The sequence below is a fragment of the Mus musculus genome, chromosome 19 (assembly GCF_000001635.26).
Source record: "Mus musculus strain C57BL/6J chromosome 19, GRCm38.p6 C57BL/6J".
NCBI classification, from domain to species: Eukaryota; Metazoa; Chordata; class Mammalia; order Rodentia; family Muridae; genus Mus; species Mus musculus.
In genome coordinates this window covers 25,820,556-25,840,157 of record NC_000085.6, presented here as the reverse complement: position 1 = coordinate 25,840,157, position 19,602 = coordinate 25,820,556, and the positions used below count along the sequence as shown (strand labels likewise).

General features: G+C 40.5%; 1 long non-coding RNA gene across 1 annotated transcript in view; it reads right to left on the bottom strand.

The window, feature by feature from the left end:
* Gm34516 overlaps positions 1 to 19,602 on the bottom strand; it is a 171,489-nt gene that overhangs the window by 106,818 nt on the left and 45,069 nt on the right. The window lies entirely within an intron of this gene.

Sequence of the window (19,602 nt, the reverse complement as noted above, 5' to 3'; positions counted from 1 at the left end):
TTCTGACTCAACTAAGCTCCCCCAGTAGTCAGTAGTTGAGCTGAGAGGGTAATTTCTGACTTTTGATCTCATGACACACATTATAGAAATAAGTAGGTTTCAAGAATCTTAATAGCTATCCCTGTTATATTCTGTCTTAAGATAGCAAAAGGAAAATAAGCTATAGAATAAAAGAGATCCAATTCTTATATGGATTATAAGCTGTATATGATTAGCTATACAACTTTAGGCAAACCATTGAAAATACCTCTCTCCCACTCCTTCTTCCCCTCCCTCTCCCTCTCCCTTTACTTCTCCATCTCCTTCCCCCATCTTCACTGCACTCTTAGTATCTTCTTGTCCTAAGCAATAATGATTCTTCTTTAGAATTCAATATCTAATCAAACTTGGGAATTTCATTAACTCTTACTTTGGGTGCAGATTTTCACTTGGATTGAGCGTGGTAGCCACATTCATGGGAGACCAAGAAGCTACACAAAGGCGACAGAAATGCTGGATGACTTCAGATGGTCTTTGACAAGCTCATTTGGGTTCAGCAAAAACCAGGAAGGTAACAAACACATTCAAGTTCAGTCTTCTATCTCCGATGAGAAAAGTTGTTCCATGTGGCAAATGAACCTCAGAATCTAAAAGAAGTAGCTAAAAAGGATTTTTCTAAGAAGTTTCCAGATATTTCATGATCTTCCTGCATAAAAGCTGAAGGTGACTTTATTCCTGGAGACAATAACTCTGCTTACACGCACAAGGCATTATCTGTTTAACATATCAAACCCAATAATAATCCTGTATATGTGGGTGCCATGCCTAGTTTCTAAGGAGAGAATGTTAAATTCACAGAGACAGTAAGCAAGGGGACCAGAATTCCACCTCGGAGGACAAGAGCCACAGCTCACTGTTGTCCCAAGCAGCTGGTCAGATGGTTAAAGATCTGCCTGCTGAAAGTTACTCTTAGATGACAGCCTTAGAAAAAAAATGTTCTAGTAAGCAGAGTCTGCAGCCCTTCACACGAGCATGGAGTCATTTCTTTTTCCTTTCTCACTTGAGAATGAAGTTATTGTAAGGTCTCCATACTAACAAGGCACTTCACACAGAAGCCTTCGAAAGGCTACGGTAGGCAACAGCCAGCAGAGTGCTTCTATCTACTGTGCCTGCCTTCCTCATAACGCGGCTTCCCCCGTAACAGTCCAACAATGAGATTTTGAAATTGTCCTGCTCCTTTGAAAAAGAAAGCTCAATTCACTAGAGAAAAGTAGCTGGGAGCCGCCGACGTTTCAACAGTCAGAGGCTCATTGCTCTGGCCCAGTAATGAGCTGATCCGAGCTTTACCAGAAACCACTGTGGGATCAAACAGCCAATCAAACCCTCATTCCCAGCAGCTGAAAGGAACAAGTGGCAATCTTATTCTCTTTAAGGACATTTCCCAGAAGGGATTCGTAAGGATCTTTGAGCATCCCATTTGTCAGGAATCAATCACAGGGCCACAAACAACCTGCAAGGGACATTGGAGAACTTAGTCTTTATTGTAGAGGCCTGTTTTCCAAGACATGAACTGGGAGTTTAGTTACTCAAGACACTGGAAGAGAATTAGCAGTCTGTAATTCTAACTGCCATTTTGATCCACAAGGGAAGTACCTTCCATGACTGGGTGTCTCGACCTGCCTGGGTTCGTTCCCACTGGGTTAGCACTGACTCTGATTGCTGCTTGTTGTGGTGCATCCTAGTCTTATTTCCACCTACCAGGGGCTTTGTACACTCACAGCTTACAGTTTTGACACCCCCACGTTGAAAACCATTTCTCTCTTTTGCTTCCCACTTAAAGTCAGTCCCGTCTCAATCCTGATTTCTGGGATGCTAAGATGTTATTTTCCTGGCATGGTTGAAATAAAAAACAAAATCACTTTTAGAGAAGAACAGTTCCCTACACAGTCTCTGTTGTAGCTTTGCCCTTACCTGCTGCCCTTCCCATAATGCCATGCAATTGGAATTGCACACAGGTGAAAACCTCGCTTACACACAGCAGTTGTAGACTATTAGGTTCTCCTGAATTTGGAGCAGGGAAGTTCTCTATTAATTCTAGAGTTAAGAACTTATAGTGACCCCGGGAGGCCCATGTCTACTGTAGAGCATTACTACACCCCTTCTCATATATGGCCCTTTCCCATTCTCTCCATTCCACTGGGCTTACGTCAGATTGAAACATCCCCTATGATTCTCTCTACTCTACCAGGCTTAGATCAGATTAGCCAGTCCCCTAATAAAGTGAATCTTGTTTTATTTTAAAATAAAGAACTGACTTCAAGGCCATCACTACATTGGCAGAAAGGCGATTTGGTTGCATTTGACATTATATTTTTGAATTATAAACCAAATTATATAAAGATGCCAAACCTTAATGGTGAAATGACCAAAATACACGAACAAAAGCAGAAACATAAATGGGCAATAAATCTATGAAGGAATATTCAACTTCATTAATCATCTCAGAATATGAAGTAACAGCGAGACATCTCCATTTACCTTTTATCTATCTTACTGGCAACAATTAAGGAGAATTGCATAGTTATAAGAAAAGATACACTGTTAAAATTCATTGGCTCAAGTGGGAACTGGTAAAACCTCCAAGAAGCCAATTAGAAAATAATCAAAACCTTCCTGGATCTCAAAATATCTACCCCCATACACACACACACACACACACACACATACACACACATACACACACACATACACACACACATACACACACACATACACACACACATACACACACACACATACACACAGACACACACATACACACAGACAGACACACACATACACACAGACACACACATATGCACACACACACATACACACACACACACACAGACACACACACATACACACACACACATTGAACAAGTAAAGGAAATATTTGCATAAGACAACACACCTCAGAATTTGTTATAAGGAATGGAACCCCAAAATGTTCAGTGCTGTAGGCATGAGACCCAGACCTCCCCGTAATGGAACATTAGGAAGTCGTTCAGATTTCTAAGAAAAATATAAAGCTACTGAAGTAGAATGATATCCGTCACACTTTCATTTAAAAAAACTTTTAACTTACAAAGTAGTACACACTTTACAGGGTAGCTCAGATTTAGAAAGCCCAAACTCTCATGTTCTGTCTCATGTGTATTCTAGCTATGTCATTTACATACATGTATGAGTGAGGGTAGGCATGGAAATGGAACGAAGTAAGGAGAAATAAAAGGAAGAAGCCATGTTTTGGGGAAGTGAGAAGGGCAAAAGGTCACATGAAACACAAAAGCCAAAAGGTGGCTATCAGTCAGAGGATGGAGGAGGGCAGAGGTGATGGTATGGAAACAACTCAACTAGAGCAAAGTTTGTTCCAAGATATCACAATGAAGCATCAGACTGTGTGTGAAAAGTAAAACACACTTTATATGCAATATTATTTTCATAAACTGTGCATTTGGGTATATATCCACCTATTTATAGTATTAGTGGTCTGTCTGAGCTGATATAGCAACACATTTCTTGTGATTTTTCTCTAGGGTTTAGAACTTCCATTTTTCTTTTTGCACATCTTTACATCCTAAACTGCTCACAAAACTTTCACATTACCTGGGATGTTGCTTTTTTAAGTCATAATAAAATGTAGGCAAAATATTATTGAATATGTACCAATATTATAAAGAGGAGCTCAGAGCTTCCCATAACTCCAGCTTCAGAGAATGTGATGCCATCTTCTGGCCTCTGTGTGCACCTGTATGCGTGTGCACATTCACACAGAAACACACACATATGCACACATAGATACATAATTAAAAGTAACATAAAATACTTTCAAATAAAATGGGAAAACCATGTAACACGCAAGCAGATAACTCTAAAGATGAGATCACCTGTAAGAATCACACATGAAATCATTTTTCATTCAGTTATTAAAAATTAAAATCATAATTATTATGCTAAGACTTGTGTGAAGCCAGTTTTATCACACATTTCTTTAGCTGTGGAAATTGGTGCAATAGTTCTAGAAAAGCCTGTGGCAAAAGTCATCAGAACCCAGAAGACTAATTAGCCTTTGACCCAGTAATACTGTAGAGAATTAATCTAATAAAAAAAAATTACAGGCAAGGTGATGTTTCTGAAAGCTTTTTAAAATAGAAAAGTGGAGGGAATGTTTAAGATTTATTTTAGTATTTATTTACATGTGTATATGCATGTGCATATGTGTGCACATGGGTTTAGGAAGAAGCCAAAGAGGGCATCAGATCCCCTCAACTGCAATTTATAGGCATTTTGAAGGGGCCATCTTACACGGGTGCTAGAAATCAACTTAAGTCTTATAGAAGGACAGCATTGATTTCTTTAATTGATGAGCCATTTCTTCAACCCCCTAGAAATGTTTTAAAATTCAACAAAAAATGTTTACAATTTTTCTATATAATGGGATATAATATAACCATTAATATTATATGTATGCTGATTATCTAATATGAAAAAGTCTTACATTACATATCAAAAACAGGATACTGACTTGAATTGTATTTTTTACTTTATTTCTGAGATTGTAATTAGTTGTAATTACCCTTTCTCTTTCTTCTCTCTAAACCCTTCCATATAGCCCTCCATACTGTCCTTCAAATTCATGTGTTAGTGTGTGTGTTCCTAAATATAACCTGTTTCATTCTGAATAAAAATATTACTTGTATGTATATTTTTAGGCCTGACCATTCAGTACTAGACCTCAAACTGGTATTTCTTCCCTGGGGGAGACCACCTTTCCTGAGCCCAGCGTTCCTTGATTGCCTGTAATTCTTTGTGTAAGGTTGAAGCCTCATGGGCCTTTTTTTTTTTTTTTTTTTTTTTGTCCACTTTGGTATGTCCATTAGTGTCATACTTGTTCAGCTCACATTTGGGCGGTCATGTTGGTAAGATATACAGGTACAGCTTCTAATGTTACTAGAAGACACAATCTCACAACAAACTCCCCGATTCTCTGGCTCTTAGAATCTTTAAGTCTCCGCATCCATAATGTTCCCCGAGCTTTGGGTGCAAGAGTGATTTGGAGATATAGGCTCTACAACTCTGTTTTGATTGGTTGTAGCGGTCTCCATCTGTTGCAAAGAGAGATCTCCTTGATAAAGCGTAAAGACTACACTCATCTCTTGGTATAAGGACAAATGTTTACAGACCGTTTGTAGGTATTATGCTAGTTAAGAAAATTAGTGGTTGTAGATTCTCTTCCAATAGCTATGACTTCACTAACCCAGGTAGTTGACTAAAGTTTCCAGTACTAGGTATAATGTCCCTCTCATTTAATGGGCCCAGTAAAAGAGCTGTTGGTTACCATCAAGGTATCAAAGTACCCTTAGGATTATCTTGCCATGTAGGTGGTTGGTGTGGTTCATACATGTCACAGCGAGGTAGGACTGGTAATGGGACCTTCTGGTACCATGAAAACGAATCCTCAGGAGAGGACAATCACATCAATTCCAGCTCAGGAGTTCCAGGTCCCTGTTTCTAAAGTGCATGACATCTTTAGCAGTAGGAGGCTACCTTCCACAGCTGGTGCATAACCAAGGGCAACAGCGCTAGGCTGTTTTGGGAGTCTCTTGGATAGCCCTGGACAACTACTAAAAAAGAGGGCTTCTTATGGCGAGCATTATGGTTTTGTTAGATAGTCTTTGGCTCTTGGGGGCAACACTATCAGCCCAGATGAGAACAGCTCATATACATATACACACATACATACATACATACACACACACAATAAATTACATGTATTATGGGTTTTAGATAAATATTTAGTAGTCTGTATAGTATTTTAAGAGCATAATTTTTAAAATATACACTAAACCAAGATATACAGATATGTTCAATTAACAACTGTTTACATTACCTTTTGCCTCCCATGTCAATATATCTGTAAAGAATCTATACCCTTTGTGTCTTCATCAGGGTTCTCTAAAGGAATGCAACTGACAGTGTGTGTATATGTGTGGTGTGTGTGTGTGTGTGTGTGTGTGTGTGTGTGTGTGCGCGCGCGCGCGCGAGCGTGTATGGAATTTATTAGAGTAGCTTATCAGATGTGGTCCAGCTAGTCCAACAATGACTGTCTACCAATGTAAAGTCCAAGAATCCAGTAGGCTGTGTCATCTGGTCTTGGGTACTGCTGGGATCTCGAGAAGGAGGCTCTCACGCCAGTGAGAGAATGGACTTGCCAGCAAAAGGAAGGACAAGCAAGCAAAGAGCAAAAGCATCCTTCTTCCATGTCCTGTATATTGGTTTCCAGTAGAAGGTATGGCCCAGGGGCTGGAGAGATGACTCAGCAGGTAAGAATACCAACTCCTCTTCCAGAGGTCCTGAGTTCAATTCCCAGCAACAACATGGTGGCTCACAACCATCTGTAATAAGATACAATGCCCTCTTCTGATATGTCTGAAGACAGCAACAGTACTCATATATATTAAATAAATAAATAAACAAATCTTTAAAAATAAAAAAAAAGAAGGTATGGCCCAAATTAAAGGTGTATCTCCCACCTCAGCAGATCAGGATTAAAATTATGTCTTCCCACTTCAAATTATTCAATTATGAAAAAAAAAAAAAAAAACCAGCCACTGAGGCTTTAGTTAATTCTAGATGTAGTCATGTTAACACCAAAAGTAGCCATCACACTCAGTAATACATTTTACGTAACCACCAGGATACAACACAGTAAATTACATTGTGGGAAGATGTTCATGTTGCATATGTATAGTAAAGCAATATTCTCTCCTCAGAAAACTGTCTGCTATAATGAACTTATACATAAATTTTTATTGCATCTTGTCATCAAAATTATGTACTGTTGTAAAAACTTATTATCTATAAATACAAGGTAGATACAGAACATAACAAATAGCCTCTAAGATTTAATGTGCCAGAATGGGGTAATACACAGAGGGGCTTCCACCCTCTCAGAGGACAAAGGAAGGGGGGGAAAGGGGGAAAAATTGTTGGAGAGTGTCTTAGTCAGGGTTTCTATTCCTGCACAAACATCACGACCAAGAAGCAAGTTGGGGAGGAAAGGGTTTATTCAGCTTACACTTCCATACTGCTGTTCATCACCAAAGGAAGTCAGGACTGGAACTCAATCAAGCAGGTCAGGAAGCAGGAGCTGTTGCAGAGGCCATGGAGGGATGTTCTTTACTGGCTTGCTTCCCCTGGCTTGCTCAGCCTGCTCTCTTATAGAACCCAAGACTACCAGCCCAGAGATGGTCCCACCCACAAGGGACCTTTCCCCCTTGATCACTAATTGAGAAAATGCCTTACAGCTGGATCTCATGGAGACATTTCCTCAACTGAAGCTCCTTTTTCTGTGATAACTCCAGCTGTGTCAAGTTGACACAAAACTAGCCAGTACAGAGGGGATGACTGGGAGGAGGGGCATCAAGCAGGCTGTAAAGTGAATAAATAAAAATAAAATAAAATAAAAATAGCCTCTAAATTTAGGAAGTATAAAATGCAAAAAGGAAGATGACCAGGTCTAAATCTTTCTTACTACATACAGAACTACAAATCATTAATCTAACATTTGCCTTTCTTGCCAAACAGAAAATAGTCTGGCCATGATTTTGATAGGAGCATAGGAAAAAGAGATAGACACATATCAGCACTTTGAAAGCTAGATTTTTGGCATGCACAATAATGTCTGGGTTTGGTGACTGTATATGGGATGGATCCCCAGATGGGACTGTCACTGGATGACCTTTCCTTCAGCTTCTGCTCCAAAATTTGTCTCTGTATCTCCTCCCATGGGTATTTTGCTCCCCCCTTCTAAGAAGGACTGAAGTATCCATACTGTGGTCTTCCTTATTCTTGAGTTTCATGTGTTTTGCAAATGGTATCTTGAGTATTCTGAGCTTCTGGGCTAATATCCACTTATCAGTGAGTGCATATCATGTGTGTTCTTTTGTGATTGGGTTACCTCACTTAGAATGATATCCTCCAGACCCATCCATTTGCCTAAGAATTTCATAAATTCATTGTTTTTAATAGCTGCATAGTACTCCTTTGTGTAAATGTACCACATTTTGTGTATCTATTCCTATGTTGAAGGACATCTGGGTTCTTTCCAGCTTCTGGCTATTATAAACAAGGCTGCTATGAACATAGTGGAACATGTGTCCTTATTTCATGTTGGGGCATCTTCTGGGTATATGCCCAGAAGTGGTATAGCTGGGTCCTCAGGTAGTACTATGTCCAGTTTTCTGAGGAACTGCCAAACTGATTTCCAGAGTGGTTGTACCAGCTTGCAATCCCACTAACAATGGAGGAGTGTTCCTCCCTCCACATCTTAGCCAGCATGAAATTTTTATCTTAGCCATTCTGAGGTGGAATGCCAACAAGTGCTTGCTGACAGGAACCTGATATAGCTGTCTCCTGACAGGCTCTGCCAGTGCCTGAAAAATACAGACCTGGAGGCTCACAGCCATCCATTGGACAGAGCACAGGGTCCCCAATGGAGGAGCTAGAGAAAGGACCCAAGGAGCTGAAGGGGTTTGCAGCCCCATAGGAAGAACAACAATATGAACCAACCAGTATCCCCAGAGCTCCCAGGGACTAAACTACCAACCAAAGAGTACACAGGAGGGACTCAAACCTTCAGCTGCATATGTAGCAGAGGGTGGCCTTGTGGGACATCAATGAGAGGAGAGGCCCTTGGCCTTGTAAAGGCTTGATGCCCCAGTGTAGGGGAATGCCAGGACAGGGAAGCAGGAGTGGGTGGATTAGTGAACAGGGGAAGGAGGGGATGGGATGGGGGATTCGGAGGGGAAATGAGGAAAGGGGATAAAATTTGAAATGTAAATAAAGAAAATATCTAATAGAAAAAAAGAAACAAAAAAAAAGAAAGAAAAGAAAGCTAGCTTTTGAGAGACAGGAAGTGATGATGTCACTTCCAACTACCTAAACATTTTCCAATTCTTTCCTGTGATTGGCCATCCATCCAGCAGCCTGGCCTCGGTCCCAGAAAATACACCGCATGCATTTTCTTTTTTCTTTTTTTTTTTTTTCATTTTTTTTTCCATTTTTTATTAGGTATTTAACTCATTTACATTTCCAATGCTATACCAAAAGTCCCCCTTATCCACCCACCCCCACTCCCCTGCCCACCCACTCCCCCTTTTTGGCCCTGGAATTCCCCTGTACTGGGGCATATAAAGTTTGCAAGTCCAATGGGCCTCTCTTTCCAGTGATGGCCGACTAGGCCATCTTTTGATATATATGCAGCTAGAGTCAAGAGCTCCGGGGTACTGGTTAGCTCATAATGTTGTTCCACCTATAGGGTTGCAGATCCCTTTAGCTCCTTGGCTACTTTCTCTAGCTCCTCCATTGGGAGCCCTATGATCCATCCATTAGCTGACTGTGAGCATCCACTTCTGTGTTTGCTGGGCCCCGGCATAGTCTCACAAGAGACAGCTACATCTGCGTCCTTTCAATAAAATCTTGCTAGTGTACACCGCATGCATTTTCAACTTCTTCCCTAGTCTCTAGTCCAACTAAGAGAAAAGTTAAAGATGCCTCTAGGCTTCTCTCTTCCTTGTCAACTGTCTCCAACCTGCCAACTGCTCCCACACGGCTTTGACAGGATTTGTCAACTACCTAGCCATTCTCAGAAAACGGAAGACACCCTCCCCCACCACGGCCACCCCCCTTCCCCCCCACCCCACCCCCCCCCCCCCCCCGCCCTGCAGCTTTGGAAGAAACAAGGAAGCACCTGCCAGGGCAGCCTAGACCTTTAGGCTCACAGCTGGTAGCCATTCCTACCATGCTGAAAGAAGGAAAAGACCTCTTTCTCCACATCCACGCCAGCATCTGCTGTCACCTGAATTTTTGATCTTAGCCATTCTGACTGGTGTGAGGTGGAATCTCAGGGTTGTTTTGATTTGCATTTCCCTGATGATTAAGGATGTTGAGCATTTTTTCAGGTGCTTCTCTGCCATTCGGTATTCCTCAGGTGAGAATTCTTTGTTCAGTTCTGAGCCCCATTTTTTAATGGGGTTATTTGATTTTCTGAAGTCCACCTTCTTGAGTTCTTTATATATGTTGGATATTAGTCCCCTATCTGATTTAGGATAGGTAAAGATCCTTTCCCAATCTGTTGGTGGTCTTTTTGTCCTATTGACGGTGTCTTTTGCCTTGCAGAAACTTTGGAGTTTCATTAGGTCCCATTTGTCAATTCTCGATCTTACAGAGCAAGCCATTGCTGTTCTGTTCAGGAATCTTTCCCCTGTACCCATATCTTCAAGGCTTTTCCCCACTTTCTCCTCTATAAGTTTCAGTGTCTCTGGTTTTATGTGAAGTTCCTTGATCCACTTAGATTTGACCTTAGTGCAAGGAGATAAGTATGGATCGATTCGCATTCTTCTACATGATAACAACCAGTTGTGCCAGCACCAATTGTTGAAAATGCTGTCTTTCTTCCACTGGATGGTTTTAGCTCCCTTGTCGAAGATCAAGTGACCATAGGTGTGTGGGTTCATTTCTGGGTCTTCAATTCTATTCCATTGGTCTACTTGTCTGTCTCTATACCAGTACCATGCAGTTTTTATCACAATTGCCCTGTAGTAAAGCTTTAGGTCAGGCATGGTGATTCCACCAGAGGTTCTTTTATCCTTGAGAAGAGTTTTTGCTATCCTAGGTTTTTAGTTATTCCAGATGAATTTGCAAATTGCTCCTTCTAATTCGTTGAAGAATTGAGTTGGAATTTTGATGGGGATTGCATTGAATCTGTAAATTGCTTTTGGCAAGATAGCCATTTTTACAATGTTAATCCTGCCAATCCATGAGCATGGGAGATCTTTCCATCTTCTGAGATCTTCTTTAATTTCTTTCTTCAGAGACTTGAAGTTTTTATCATACAGATCTTTTACTTCCTTAGTTAGAGTCACGCCGAGATATTTTATATTATTTGTGACTATTGAGAACGGTGTTGTGTTGGTGGGATTGCAGGCTTGTACAACCACTCTGGAGATCAGTCTGGCGGTTCCTCAGAAAACTGGATATAGTACTACCGGAGGATCCAGCAATACCTCTCCTGGGCATATATCCAGAAGATGCCCCAACTGGTAAGAAGGACACATGCTCCACTATGTTCATAGCAGCCTTATTTATAATAGCCAGAAGCTGGAAGGAACCCAGATGCCCCTCAACAGAGGAATGGATACAGAAGATGTGGTACATCTACACAATGGAGTACTACTCAGCTATTAAAAAGAATGAATTTATGAAATTCCTGGCCAAATGGATGGACCTGGAGGGCATCATCCTGAGTGAGGTAACACATTCACAAAGGAACTCACACAATATGTACTCACTGATAAGTGGATATTAGCCCAAAACCTAAGATACCCAAGATATAAGATACAATTTCCTAAACACATGAAACTCAAGAAAAATGAAGACTGAAGTGTGAACACTATGCCCCTCCTTAGAAGTGGGAGCAAAACACCCTTGGAAGGAGTTACAGAGACAAAGTTTGGAGTTGAGATAAAAGGATGGACCATGTAGACACTACCATATCCGGGGATCCATCCCATAATCAGCTTCCAAATGCTGACACCATTGCATACACTAGCAAGATTATGCTGAAAGGACCCTGATATAGCTGTCTCTTGTCAGAGTATGCCTGGGCCTAGCAAACATAGAAGTGGATGCTCACAGTCGGCTATTGGATGGATCACATGGCCCCCAATGAAGGAGCTAGAGAAAGTACCAAAGAAGCTAAAGGGATCTGCAACCCTATAGGTGGAACAACATTATGAACTAACCAGTATCCCGGAGCTCTTGACTCTAGCTGCATATGCATCAAAAGATGGCCTAGTCGGCCATCACTGGAAAGAGAGGCCCATTGGACACGCAAACTTTATATGCCCCAGTACAGGGGAACGCCAGGGCCATAAAAGGGGAGTGGGTGGGTAGGGGAGAGGGGGTGGGTGGCTATGGGGGACTTTTGGTATAGCATTGCAAATGTAAATGAGCAAAATACCTAATAAAAAATGGAAAAAAAAAAAAAAAAAAAAAAAAAAAAAAAAAAAAAGAAGGAAAAGACCTCAAGAAGGCTGCTGCCTTCAAGCAGCCAGAACCGCTATGCTTACTGCCACGGTTTTGAAGATGCATTTGAGAGAACTCAGAAGCAAGCAGCAGCTAAGGAAGACTCTGGCTCCTTGACAGCCTGGCCTCTCGTGTTAGCTAATAGCTGTGATTTCCACAAGAGCACTGTAGCACAGCCTTAATCTTTTCCAGGATGCCTTCAGCATGCCTGCAGCTCTTCCTGAGACTCACTCACACTTCGTGACATAACCTGATGGGGCCAACTTCAGTGTGCAGCTATTTTCCCAAGCCGCCTGGCCCTTTGTCTAAAGTAGCTCGTTCTCAAGACTCTTAACAGTTACAAATACGACCCACGGTGTGGATCCCATGGCCAAAGTCAGAACCAACAAGTCCCACATCTACACACATGCAAGACTACTCATCAGAGAAGTCAAATGCTCAGCTTGTTCCAAATAATCATTTGAAGTACAATACATTAAACAGTGACCTTTCCTCTCCCAGTGAAGAGTATTTTCAAATTTGAATGCACACGAACATAACATATGGAAAACTTTTAAGCCACTAAAGGTTTTCAATTTTTAAATTATTAAGAACAAAGTGTTTTAGATATGAGTAATGAAAAGTTACTTATGACATAATCCGAAACTATACATTAGCTGTGACTTAATTGCCTTAAGCACTCAGCAACCCAGGGCAAACTTAAGACTTCAAAAATGTCAAAACATAGCTGAGGACACTCTTGCTCTCTGCAAGCTAAACAGTCTGGGCTTTGTGGCTTCATCTTCAGTTCTTTGCGAAGCCCATGCATTGCTCAGCCTTCTCTTCCCACAGCTGGTTCCCACAAGATTTACCCAGGACTTTCCTTCTCTCATCAAGAGCTATGTCCGTCCTAGGTTATGAAAGGAGTGGACCCCAAGTGAAGGATCTAAGGGGTGACACTGATCCCAGGAGGCACTAGTTGACGTTCATGGTCCAAGCAGTGGCCGGCTTGGCATGTCCTTTTCATCCCCTGTACTTCCCATATGTTAACGGATGCCACACATCAAATCCTGCCAATTGTGAACTCTGGTTACATTTACTTTGAAATGTATATGTACAAAATAACATATCAAAATACACATATACATAACTTGGAGAATAAAAAGTAAATAAATATCCGCAATAGCAAACCTTTCTGACAGGGATACCCACTGCAGTGGATTTCTATAAGCATGGTTCCTCTTTTTCTTTAAGATCTTGTTACTAATAATAGAGGTCTAGGTAAACGGCTGCTAGGTTGCTAGGAGTTACATCGTTTTTAAATCTACATAAATGGAATTGAATTGTCATGTGAATAAGAAGCGATATAATACAAGAGGAGTGTTTGTTTGTTTGTTATGTGATGGTAGAGATAAAAGCCTGAATGTTAGGCAAGTGCCTTACCACTGAACTATGCCCTCAACTCCAAATTACATTTTCAAGATCACTCTAGCTTGTTATCTATAGCTGTAGCTAATTCTTTTCACTACTACATAGTATTCCATTATATGAATATGCCCTACTCTATTTGTACTGTAGAATATTTCCAGACTACCAGCTTGTTTTTATGGATTATTTTGTGAGCATCCTTGAACCTACCTCCGGAACAACAGGAGCAACATTTTTTCTAAAAGGTTTTCCGTGAGGATGTAGTTGCTAATTCATAAGGATTCACATATTCAATTGTAGGTAAAGTACATTTCTCATCCTGCTTCCTCTGCGTTTTCAGCTTTAGTCAACTGGTCTTGCATATATTCCTGCACCAATACCAAATCTCCTTAACTGGGGCTGGAGCGACTCCTCAACAATTAAGTGTACAAACTGGTCATGCATAGGACCTCACTCAGTTCGGTTCCCAGCCCTCATGATGGAAGGCTCACAACCACATTCTACCTCCAGGAGATCCAACACTCACTTCTGCCCTGGTCACACAGAGATACACATGCATATACACACATGCATATATACGCATGCATTTAATTGTTTAAAACATTAATTAAACTCAATTATCAAAACGTTATTAAACGTCACCATGAAATGAGTCATGCTCTTTCTTTCCAGTGGATTTTCTATGATGCAAGAGATTAAGTCTGAAGCATCAGTGTGCTAAGCCTGTTCTCCATCCCTTAGCTACATTATAGCCTCTTCCCGATGGATATACCCTTCTGAAGCCCTTTGCTCACACCAGCCAGATTTTAGAGTGTGTGGACTTGTTACCCATCCACCAATGTGTTTCCTCTTACCGCCACCACTAGCTCAGATGTTAGTTATAACTACTATGAACCTGTGGGTAAATAGGAAGGGGACACAAAGCTCTCTACTCAGTGGCCTGAAATATCTTACCTTCTACTTGGAATTTAAGTAGCATCCAAGCTTGCACTTCATAGTTACAGGCTGCTATGTATTTAGTGATTCTGCAGTTGCCGTAAAATAAAAAACTCTGAAATTACACACAAATCTTTATGGAATGTTACTAACTTTAATATACTAACTTTAAAACATATATGGAATGCTACTGACTATGAAAGATAGATGGATGGATGGATGGACAGATGGACAGAGAGATAGATAGATGGATAGATACATATGCATTGCTATTAAATTTTAAAACTCTAGTATTTTATGCAAATGTATTATCTTTTTTTAATATTTTTTATTACATATTTTCCTCAATTACATTTCCAATGTTATCCCAAAAGTCCCCCATACCCTCCCCCCCACTTCCCTACCCACCCATTCTCTTTTGTTTTTTTGCCATGGCATTCCCCTGTACTGGGGCATATACAATTTGGGTGTCCAATGGGCCTCTCTTTCCAGTGATGGCCGACTAGGCCATCTTATGATACATATGCAGCTAGAGTCAAGAGCTCCAGGGTACTGGTTAGTTCATAATGTTGTTCCACCTATAGGGTTGCAGATCCCTTTAGCTCCTTGGGTACTTTGTCTAGCTCCTCCATTGGGAGCCCTGTGATCCATCAAACAGCTGACTGTGAGCATCCACTTCTGTGTTTGCTAGGCCCCGGCATAGTCTCACAACAGACAGCTACATCGGGGTCCTTTCAACAAAATCTTGCTAGTATATGCAATGGTGTCAGCGTTTGGAAGCTGATTATGGGGTGGATCCCTGTATATGGCAGTCTCTAGATGGTCCATCCTTTCGTCACAGCTCCAAACTTTGTCTCTGTAACTCCTTCCATGGGTGTTTTGTTCCCAATTCTAAGGAGAGGCATAGTGTCCACACTTCCGTCTTCATTCTTCTTGAGTTTCATGTGTTTAGCAAATTGTACCTTATATCTTGGGTATCCTAGGTTTTGGGCTAATATCCACTTATCAGTGAGTACATATTGTGTGAGTTCCTTTGTGAATGTGTTACCTCACTCAATGATGCCCTCCAGGTCCATCCATTTGCCTAGGAATTTCATAAATTCATTCTTTTTAATAGCTGAGTAATACACCATTGTGTAAATGTACCACATTTTCTGTATCCATTCCTCTGTTGAGGGGCATCTGGGTTCTTTCCAGCTTCTGGCTATTATAAATAAGGCTGCTATGAACATAGTGGAGCATGTGTCCTTCTTACCAGTTGGGACATATTCTGGATATATGCCCAGGAGAGGTATTGCTGGATCTTCCGGTAATACTATGTCCAATTTTCTGAGGAACCACGAGACTGATTTCCAGAGTGGTTGTACAAGCCTGCAATCCCACCAACAATGGAGGAGTGTTCCTCTTTCTCCACATCCTCGGAGCATCTGCTGTCACCTGAATTTTTGATCTTAGCCATTCTGACTGGTGTGAGGTGGAATCTCAGGGTTGTTTTGATTTGCATTTCCCTGATGATTAAGGATGTTGAACATTTTTTCAGGTGCTTCTCTGCCATTCGGTATTCCTCAGGTGAGAATTCTTTGTTCAGCTCTGAGCCCCATTTTTAATGGGGTTATTTGATTTTCTGAAGTCCACCTTCTTGAGTTCTTTATATATGTTGGATATTAGTCCCCTATCTGATTTAGGATAGGTAAAGATCTTTCCCAATTTGTTGGTGGTCTTTTTGTCTTATTGACGGTGTCTTTTGCCTTGCAGAAGCTTTGGAGTTTCATGAGGTCCCATTTGTCAATTCTCGATCTTACAGCACAAGCCATTGCTGTTCTATTCAGGAATTTTTCCCCTGTGCCCATATCTTCAAGGCTTTTCCCCACTTTCTCCTCTATAAGTTTCAGTGTCTCTGGTTTTATGTGAAGTTCCTTGATTGACTTAGATTTGACCTTAGTACAAGGAGATAGGTATGGATCGATTCGCATTCTTCTACATGATAACAACCGGTTGTGCCAGCACCATTTGTTGAAAATGCTGTCTTTCTTCCACTGGATGGTTTTAGCTCCCTTGTCGAAGATGAAGTGACCATAGGTGTGTGAATTCATTTCTGGGTCTTCAATTCTATTCCATTGGTCTACTTGTCTGTCAGTATACCAGTACCATGCAGTTTTTATCACAATTGCTCTGTAGTAAAGCTTTAGGTCAGGCATGGTGATTCCACCAGAGGTTCTTTTATCCTTGAGAAGAGTTTTTGCTATCCTAGGTTTTTTGTTATTGCAGATGAATTTGCAGATTGCTCTTTCTAATTCGTTGAAGAATTGAGTTGGAATTTTGATGGGGATTGCATTGAATCTGTAGATTGCTTTTGGCAAGATAGCCATTTTTACAATGTTGATCCTGCCAATCCATGATCCTGGGAGGTCTTTCCATCTTCTAAGATCTTTAATTTCTTTCTTCAGAGACTTGAAGTTTTTATCATACAGATCTTTCACTACCTTAGTTAGAGTCACGCCAAGATATTTTAAATTATTTGTGACTATTGAGAAGGGTGTTGTTTCCCTAATTTCTTTCTCAGCCTGTTTATCCTTTGTATAGAGAAAGGCCATTGACTTGTTTGAGTTTATTTTATATCCAGCTACTTCACCGAAGCTGTTTATCAGGCTTAGGAGTTCTCTGGTGGAATTTTTAGGGTCACTTATATATACTATCATATCGTCTGCAAAAAGTGATATTTTGACTTCTTCTTTTCCAATTTGTATCCTCTTGATCTCCTTTTGTTGTCTAATTGCTCTGGCTAATACTTCAAGTACTATGTTGAAGAGGTAGGGAGAAAGTGGGCAGCCTTGTCTAGTCCCTGATTTTAGTGGGATTGCTTCCAGCTTCTCTCCATTTACTTTGATGTTGGCTACTGGTTTGCTGTAGATTGCTTTTATCATGTTTAGGTATGGGCCTGAATTCCTGATCTTTCCAAGACTTTTATCATGAATGGGTGTTGGATCTTGTCAAATGCTTTTTCTGCATCTAACGAGATGATCATGTGGTTTTTGTCTTTGAGTTTGTTTATATAATGGATTACAATGATGGATTTTCATATATTAAACCATCCCTGCATCCCTGGAATAAAACCTACTTGGTCAGGATGGATGATTGCTTTAATGTGTTCTTGGATGCAGGTAGCGAGAATTTTATTGAGGATTTTTGCATCGATATTCATAAGAGAAATTGGTCTGAAGTTCTCTATCTTTGTTGGATCTTTCTGTGGTTTAGGTATCAGAGTAATTGTGGCTTCATAAAATGAGTTGGGTAGAGTACCTTCTACTTCTATTTTGTGAAATAGTCTGTGCAGAACTGGAATTAGATCTTCTTTGAAGGTCTGATAGAACTCTGCAATAAAACAGTCTGGTCCTGGGTTTTTTTTTTTGGCTGGGAGACTATTAATAACTGCTTCTATTTCTTTAGGGGATATGGGGCTGTTTAGATCGTTAACTTGATCCTGATTTAACTTTGGTACCTGGTATCTATCCAGAAATTTGTCCATTTCGTCCAGGTTTTCCAGTTTTGTTGAGTATAGCCTTTTGTAGAAGGATCTGATGGTGTTTTGGATTTCTTCAGGATCTGTTGTTATGTCTCCCTTTTCATTTCTGATTTTGTTAATTAGGATTCTGTCTCTGTGTCCTCTAGTGAGTCTAGCTAAGGGTTTATCTATCTTGTTGATTGTCTCAAAGAACCAACTCCTCGTTTGGTTAATTCTTTGAATAGTTCTTGTTTCCACTTGGTTGATTTCACCCCTGAGTTTGATTATTTCCTGCCTTCTACTCCTCTTGGGTGAATTTTCTTCCTTTTTTTCTAGAGATTTTAGATGTGTTATCAAGCTTCTAGTGTGTGCTCTCTCCAGTTTCTTCTTGGAGGCACTCAGAGCTATGAGTTTCCCTCTTAGAAATGCTTTCATTGTGTCCCATAGGTTTGGGTATGTTGTGGCTTCATTTTCATTAAACTCTAAAAAGTCTTTAATTTCTTTCTTTATTCCATCCTTGACCAAGGTATCATTGAGAATAGTGTTATTCAGTTTCCACGTGAAAGTTGGCTTTCCATTATTTATGTTGTTATTGAAGATCAGTCTTAGTCCAAGGTGGTCTGATAGGATGCATGGGACAATTTCAATATTTTTGTATCTGTTGAGGCCTGTTTTGTGACCAATTATATGGTCAATTTTGGAGAAGGTCCCGTGAGGTGCTGAGAAGAAGGCATATCCTTTTGTTTTAGGATAAAATGTTCTGTAGATATCTGTTAAGTCCTTTTGTTTCATAACTTCTGTTAGTTTCACTGTGTCCCTGTTTAGTTTCTGTTTCCACGATCTGTCTATTGATGAAAGTGGTGTGTTGAAGTCTCCCACTATTATTGTGTGAGGTGCAATGTGTGCTTTGAGCTTTACTAAGGTGTCTTTAATGAATGTGACTGCCCTTGCATTTGGGGCATAGATATTCAGAATTGAGAGTTCCTCTTGGAGGATTTTACCTGTGATGAGTATGAAGTGCCCCTCCTTGTCTTTTTTGATAACTTTGGGTTGGAAGTCAATTTTATTCGATATCAGAATGGCTACTCCAGCTTGTTTCTTCAGACCATTTGCTTGGAAAATTGTTTTCCAGCCTTTCACTCTGAGGTAGTGTCTGTCTTTTTCCCTGAGATGGGTTTCCTGTAAGCAGCAGAATGTTGGGTCCTGTTTGTGTAGCCATTCTGATAGTCTATGTCTTTTTATTGGGGAATTGAGTCCATTGATATTAAGAGATATTAAGGAAAAGTAATTGTTGCTTCCTATTATTTTTGTTGTTAGAGTTGGCATTCTTTTCTTGTGGCAGTCTTTTTTTGGTTCTTTGAGGGATTACTTTCTTGCTTTTTCTAGGGCATGGTTCCAGTCCTTGTATTGTTTTTTTTCTGTTATTATCCTTTGAAGGGCTGGATTCTTGGAAAGATAATGTGTGAGTTTGGTTTTGTAGTGGAATGCTTTGGTTTCTCCATCTATGGTAATTGAGAGTTTGGCCAATTGGGCTGGCATTTGTGATCTCTTAGTGTCTGTATAACATCTGTCCAGGCTCTTCTGGCTTTTATAGTCTCTGGTGAAAAGTCTGGTGTAATTCTGATAGGCCTGCCTTTATATGTGACTTG